Here is a 7951-nt window from a genome sequence, read left to right as displayed (position 1 = left end):
AAATAAAATGTTTTCAAGTTGGAATTCTATGAAGTAAATTGGAATTTTCTGATAATACACAACAAAATAGCAATCAAAGTAGGAAATATTTGATGACTCAAGACTCCATGATTCTAGGCTGAAGAAATGGCTCTCAATGATGGAGAGATACTAGTAGTACTGTATTGCACAGGCAGAGGACCTGAGATCAGTTCCTAGGATCTCAAACAAGAAGTTTATAGCTACATAAGACTTCAGGTCCCATGGAAGCAATTCACTCTTCTCACCTCTGAAGGCAAAACAAAGAGAAAAGTATACATACTACTACCACCACCACTATTGCTACTACTAGTATTAGTAACACTATGTTTAAAAAAAAATTACCTTCACAATTCCACAACAGTATTTATTTTATGACCACATTCAATTATTTGCATATTGAACAACAGGAACATAAACATCAGTGTTCATATAATATTTTAAATTTTGAAAACTTATTCCAATGGGAACATCCCTGGAGGGAATACAATCATTTTCTCCTGGAATACTTTATCGAAGGCTTCAGCTTGGGCTACTGTGAAGTGATTCTTCCAGTCCACAGTTGTGCCTGGAAAATGTGAATCAAATACATAGATGGATTAATAATGGTTTTAACACTGATCTAGATTCTCCCATTATGTGCTCTTACCATCTGTTTGATAAAGACCACACTGTGAAAAGAACAAATGATAATTTTCTATAGAAACCTTCTACATTCCTGAAATCAAATAAACAGACTTCTCCCTCTCTGGAAATTATGTTCCACCTTTTCCTCTTCCAAGCTATATACTAGACAATCTAACAAAAGCAACACTGGCTTGACCTTTTTATACATCCAGATGATTACTGCTTTTCACCAAACCTGTTTCCATCACACTATCCAACTCATCAATGTTTGTACTCTCAATGATCCAAACCCACTTCAATTGTTTGTCTATATTTTAGTATTTACTTATAGAAGTTCTTCACAACATGCAAACAATTTTTAAATAATATCTTAAAATAGTTTTTATTTTTTTGTGTGTGGGACCACATGAGTGCTACAGATACACACAGTTATGATCACTAGTTCAGCTGTCTTGATTTTCCCCTGAGATACACACAGCCACTCCTGGCTGAGAACATTGCAAGACTTCTGTTTCACTCAGCCATGGTTTTTTGTGATACATAAAGACCTGTATAACTTGAGTCCCTGTCCTTTATAGAACTGTCTTTTCTGACCATACATTGGATTTTACCACTTCACTCCATAGAGTCTTCAGTTTAAGCCTTAGTAATTGTTCAATTTCTCATTCTCTGTTGTATTGTCCTTCAATCCAGATGGCAAGTATCTTTTATATAGTGAGATCTTGGTCTTTGCCTTTTTATTAATGACGCTGTAAACTTCTCTGTCTTTCCTCTGTTTACAATCCATCAGCCCCCATTCTTGATTTATTTTCCAGCTGTGTCACTGTGATGTGTTCCATCCACTTCTGCTTTGGATATACACACAGAACATGAATTTAATATGTTTAAAAAGAAAGTGTTTCTTAAATTATTGTATGGTTCATTTTGCAAAGAGTGCCAGACATATAGGCCATACTCAGTGTGTGATTATTTTAATGAATCCATGAATACATGAGAAAAGTGTACCAGTGTACCTATTTTGCTGATGGGAAAAAAATTAGTCTTTCAGATATGACCAAGCATGATAATGATGTATTCAATTGTGAATGTGATGCAAAATGATTGACAATACAAGTCATGTTTTTCTTTATTATATTACTGTCTTCTGTACCATCACATAAATTAATTTTAATACTCCGTAGGCTGTATTAAAGAAAATGTAGCCAGTTCCATTATTTGTTTGTTTCTTTTTCTTTTTTATTATTGGGTACTTTATTTATCTACATTTCAGATGTTATCCCCTTCCCCAGTCCTTACCCCCAGAAACCCCTTAACCCATCCTCCCTCCTCCTATTTCTATGAGGGTATACCCCAACCTACCCACTCTCTCTCACCTCCCCTCCTTCAAATTTCTCCTTACTGAGACATCCAGCCTTCAAGGGAACAAGGCCCTCCACTCCCACTGATTTCCTACAAGTCAATCCTACTCTGTAAATACAGCTAGAGTCATGGGTCTTTTCATGTGTGTTCCCAGGCTATCTGTTTTGATACAGGGAGCTCTGGTTTGTTGGTATTGTTACTCTCTCAATGGGGCAACAAGTGCCTTCAGCTCCTCAAATCTTCTCTCTATCACGTCCACTGGGAACCCTGTGGTCAGTTTGATGGTTAGCTGTGAGCATCGGCTTATGTATATGTCAGGCTCTGGCAGTGCCTCGCAGGAGACAGGTATATCAGGTTCCTGTCAGCATGTACTTCTGGACATCCACAACAGTATTTGTATATGATGATTACATGTTGAGGGTCCTCCAGGTGGGGCAGTCTCTGGATGGTCTCTCCAACAGTTTCTGTCCTATACATTATCTCATATTTGCTCCTGTGAGTATTTTGTTACTCCTTCTAGGAAGGACTGAAGCACACAATCTTTGGTGTTTCTTTTTCTTGGGCTTCCTATGGTCTGTGAGTTCTTCTTGAGTATTTTGAGATTTTGGGCTAATATCCACTTATCAATGAGTACATACCATGTGTGTTCTTTTGTGACAGGGTTATCTCACTCAATATGATATTTTCTAGTTCCATCCATTTGTCTAAAAATTTCATGAATTCATTGTTTTTAATAGCTGAGTAATATTCCACTGTGTAAATATACCAAATTTTCTGTATCCATTCCTCTGTTGAAGGACATCAGCGTTCTTTCCAGCTTCTGGCTATTATAAATAAGGCTGCAATAAACATAGTGGAACATGTGTCCTTATATTTTAGAGCATCATTTGGGTATATGCCCATGAGTGGTATCGCTGGATCCACAGGTAATATTTTGTCCAATTTTTTAAGGAACCTCCAGACTGATTTCCAGAGTAGTTGTACAAGCTTACAATTCCACAAACAATGGATGAGTGTTGCTCTTTCTCCACAGCCTCCCCAGCATCTGCTGTCATCTGAGTTTTTAATCTTAGCCATTCTGATTGGTGTGAGGTGGAATCTCATGGTTGTTTTGATTTGCATTTCCCTGATGAGTAAAAATGTTGAACATTTCTTTAGGTGCTTCATGGAAATTTGATATTCCTGAGTTGAAAATACTTTGTTGAGCTGTGTACCCCATTTTTAATAGGGTTATTTTATTGTCTGAATTTTAATTTCTTGATTTTTTTTGTAAATTTTGGATATTAGGCCTCTATCAGATGTAGGATTGGTGAAAATCTTTTCTCAATCTGTGGTTGGATGCTTTGTCCTATTGATGGTGTACTTTACTGAGGCAATGCAATTTTATGAGGTCCCATTTGTCAATTCTTGATCTTAGAGCATAAGCCATTGGTGTCCTGTTCAGGAACTTTCCCAAGGGGCAGACCTGCCTTGGGGGGAATCTTCTTCTTCTTGTCTGTTCTTGTGGCAGTGGAGTGGGAAGAGTGTTGGTGGGGGTAAGAATTGATCTTAAGACATTCAGTGGAAGACTTTGGTCTTACAACATATTTAGGGTTCCTGTATAATAAAAGTTTACTTATCTTTCATTTTTTTACTTTGCTACTATAGCTGATCTCCCTTTTGTGATCCTGTGAGGCCAGAAACTGCAGGTTCTAGCACTTAGTACCTCATCCCAAAACAGCAAAGGATTAAGTAAATAGCCTTTGTACTGTCTCAGCAGGAACTCCTGAGCTCTTATGCCTGCTAGTCTGAGTTAGCCAGAAAAAAAAAACACTTAGAGAAGTTATTATAGAGTTTATTGTTAAGTGTTAAAAGTTTCCTATTAAAGCTATCTAAGGAGAAAAGTGGAAAGTTCTAAGGAGGAAAAAGGAAAAAAATTTCTAATAAGGGAAAAGTTCTAAGGGAAAAAATTCTAGGCAGGGGAAAAGGAAAGGAAAGGACGAGTGATTCTCTCTCTTTCTTTTTCTTTAGTACTAATACATCTTTCAGAATACACGATCACATGTTTCAATGTTTTTCACAAGTTCACATCAAAATTCAAATCATAAATTGAAATAGAAGTTTACAACAGAGAACGCTTACATGCATATTCATTAGGAGTAATTATCTGGCTAAACATCCATCACCTGTCTAGCTCTTAGGATCACTGAAGGTTTAAACTATAACTAAGAAATTAGTGAAATTGTGTATAGATAAACCCAGGAAATATTTTATCTTCTGTCCTAGCACCTATAATAAACATTTAGTTCCCTTTTAGTGAAATTTGGTTAATTGTTTTACCTCTTAGAATGTGCTCTTAGTATGAAAAACTCTGGATACTATCTAAGAGCAAATTACTGGTGACACTTGGGAGACTGTCAGAGTTCTCATTGCAGTTTTGATTATCAGAAAGGGACCTAATAGCAGTACCAGTATAAAAGAGCTTAACATTCATTGATAAAACTTTAAGAATTCTTAAAGGATCATCATTAAGACTTAAGACGTCATCTAGTTGTCTATATAGCATTATCACAAGACAGTACATGTTTGTGGATTGTCAGAGATTGGCTGCAAAGGGGTCTACTTTTACTTAGTGATCGTTACATATGTTTAATAATAATAGGAGAAGCATATTAATAGTAGGAATCTTTAGTAAAATAAGTCTCATAGAGCCTTGCAGAATAAGGTCTTACTTGTCACAGATTATATAATATTCCAAGGCAATCCATTCCAGGATGATCACCCACTAGTTATTAGCTTGTCCTATTATGGCTTCTGACATTTTCCTCTGTGCCTATGTGTTCGAGGCATTTCCCACTTTCTCTTTTATTAGTTTCAGTGTGTCTTTTTTAATATGGAGTCCTTGATCCACTTAGACTTGAGTTTTGTACAAGGAGATAACAGTGGATCTATCTACATTTTCCTACATACTGATCTCCAGTTCAACCAGCACCATCTGTTGAAAGTACTGTCTTTTGTCCACTGTATGATTATAGCTCCTTTGTCAAAGATCAAGTGACTATAGGTACCTGAGTTCATTTCTGGGTCTTCTATTCTATTCCATTGATCTTCCAGCCTGTCTCTGTACCAATATCACGCAGGTTTTTTTTTCTTTTTTCTTTTTTTTATCACTATTGCTCTGTAGTACAGCTTGAAGTCAGGGATGGTGATTCCCCCAGATGGTCTTTTATTGTTGAGAATAGTTTTCACTTTCCTGTTTTTTTTTTTATTCCAAATGAATTTGAGACTTGCTTTTTCTGTCTCTGTGAAGAATTGAGTGGGAAATTTGATGGGAATAGATTGGTCTTAGCAAGATGACCATTTTTTTTTAACTATATCAATCCTCCCAATCAAAGAGCATGGGAGATCTTTCCATCTTTGGAAAACTTCTTTAATTTTTTTCTTCAGTGAGTTGAAGTTCTTGTGATAAATATCTCTGGCTTTCTTGATTAGATTCACCTGAGCTATTTTAAATTTTTGTGACTATTATGAAGGGTGCCGTTTCCCTAATTTCTTTCTCAGCCTGCTTATCCTTTAAATAGAGGAAGTCTACTGATTTGTTTGAGTTAATTTTATATCCAGCCATGTTGCTGAAGTTAGCAGGGTTAGGAATTCTCTGGTAGAAGTTTTGGGGTCACTGAAATATACTATCATATCATTTGCAAATAGTGATATTTTTTCTTCTTCCATTCTAATTTTTATCCCTTTGATCTCCTTTTGTTGGATAATTTCTCTGTCTAGGACTTTAAATACTACATTGAATAGATAGTGAGATAGTGGGCAGCCTTGTCTAGTTCCTGATTTTAGTGGAATTGCTTCAAGTTTCTCCCCATTTAGTTTGATATTGGCTACTGATTTGCTGTATATTGCTTTTACTACGTTAAGGTATTCACTTTGAATTCCTGTTCTTTCTAAGCCTTTTACCTTGAAGGGATGTTGAATTTTGTCAAATGCTTTCTCAGCATGTAGTGAGATGATCATGTGTTTTCTTTTCATTGAGTTTGTTTATATAGTGGATTACATTGATGGATTTCCAAATGTTTAACCATCTCTGCATTCCTGGGGTAAAGCCTACTTGATCAAGGTGGATTATTGTTCTGATGTGTTCTTGGATTCTGTTTGTGAGAATATTATTGAGTATTTTTTGCATTGATATTCATAAGGGAGATTGGTCTGAAGTTCTCTTTCATTGTTGGGTCTTTGTATGGTTTATGTATGAGCATAATTGTAGCTTCATATAATGAATTGGGTAGTTTCCTTCTGTTTCTATTTTGTGGAATAGTTTATAAGGAATTGGTATTAGGTCTTTATATAAGGTCTGACAGAATTCTGTACTAAAACCATTGGGTTCTGGGCTTTTTTAGGTGGGTTAAACATTTGAAACTGTTTAGCAGCAATTTAACATTACCCATATTATCGGGATTCCTTATAATTGTCAATGACAAGAGCCTGTGGAATGGGCCCATGGATCTTTAAAGCAATATCTTCATAAAATAAAGAGTGGGAGATATACCCATGTACACCACAAATTTACTTTAATCTTACTGTTTTTCGTTTTTATTTTTAACGTTTTTTTTTTTTAAATTTGGATTCCAAGAAACTTTCTGCTGAGTGTCTATGGTGCTCTACAACTAGGAAGAGTTATTCATGGGTCAAAGAGAATGATCTACTTACTGGAATAAGGCATGTTAATGATCTGGTATTAAATATGGGGAAGAGGGCATGTTTGTGTTTTTTTCTGCAGGATGATGAAGGAGCATAGTGGCTGCCAGATACCAGGACAAAGAATCATGCTGACCTGTGAGCTTGCTGAGTTCCCTGACAATGGTGACTGAGAAGCTCTATTGGAAATAAGTTCCTGTCCTACCATTGCTTTCCTATACCCCTGATGGGAAAAGCTGCCTTGCCTCAAGTTCTTAGATTTTTTTCAACAGAGAAAAAATAAGAGAAGTCATAATGCCTCTTGCATTTTTCTTAAATGTGACCAGTTATTCAGACTCAATCATGTACTGGTCTAGAAATCAATCCAGTATTGAAATAACAGTCTTTATTTGGATGTCTGGTTCTGGACATTTTCAGAGACATATATGGAAATTAGCTGCAGTTCTTTCTGATGTTATGTTAGCAAGAGATAAAGTTGGGGCAGGATCTGGTTTTCAAACAGGTGTTAGCACATATGATAAGGCTCTTTTAATTTTCAAGTTAAAAATACTTTTGTTTCTTCTACAGTATTTAATGCAAGTTGCACTGATTGTACACCTTCTAATTGTATTTGTGATTTGAAATCTGGCATGTCAGTTATGGAGGTCTATCATTCACATTTTGTTTTAGTGCCCTGAGTATCACAGAACCTTGGCATTCTAAAAATAGCTTGCAAGTATTGGATGAAATGTGTCAGGCTTTAAGCAGAAGCTAGAGTGGAGTGGGCTTGATTATTGCTGGTATAACAGCTTTAATTACATTCATTTCTATCACTACTGTTTTTGCAATTGCTGTGGCACAAGAAGGTAAGAAACATACTTTTGGTAATCATTTGGCCAAAGATGTTACTAATGAGTTGAATATACCAGTAGATTTAGATAGGCATTTAGGAGAACAGTTTGATGCTCTTTATCCTTTTTAAATTACTGGAACGAAGTTCAGAATTTGTGGATAAGGAGCCATCTTGAGTATCATGCCAAATACCATTGGATTCATGTTAGTTCCAAAATTTACAGTGGTAGTCATTATAATTAGGTATAAGTTAAATATAAATGCAGTGTATTTGGAATAATTCTAAGAACTCTCTGGATTTTTTAATGATACCTACAGATTTATAAATTTGAAGAATGTTGCTCTGCTGAGCATTGATATGATAGATTGTGCAGATAAAATTATCCATGGCCTGAGGTCAATATTCCTATTTTTGTCAAGCTACAAGAATGGCATA

General features: G+C 35.8%; 1 long non-coding RNA gene across 1 annotated transcript in view; it reads right to left on the bottom strand.

Moving 5' to 3' along the window:
• Positions 1 to 364: 364 nt before the first annotated feature.
• LOC114609188 overlaps positions 365 to 7951 on the bottom strand; it is a 9688-nt gene continuing 2101 nt past the window's right edge. Inside the window, exon 2 of the long non-coding RNA XR_003709477.1 lies at positions 365 to 586. This is a non-coding gene — a long non-coding RNA (uncharacterized LOC114609188). The remainder of the gene's footprint in view (positions 587 to 7951) is intronic.

This window comes from Grammomys surdaster, unplaced genomic scaffold, assembly GCF_004785775.1.
Source record: "Grammomys surdaster isolate TR1022 unplaced genomic scaffold, NIH_TR_1.0 125948, whole genome shotgun sequence".
Lineage (NCBI taxonomy): Eukaryota > Metazoa > Chordata > Mammalia > Rodentia > Muridae > Grammomys > Grammomys surdaster.
Note: the sequence above shows the minus strand (reverse complement) of the source record. Positions and strands in the feature narration are given on the sequence as shown.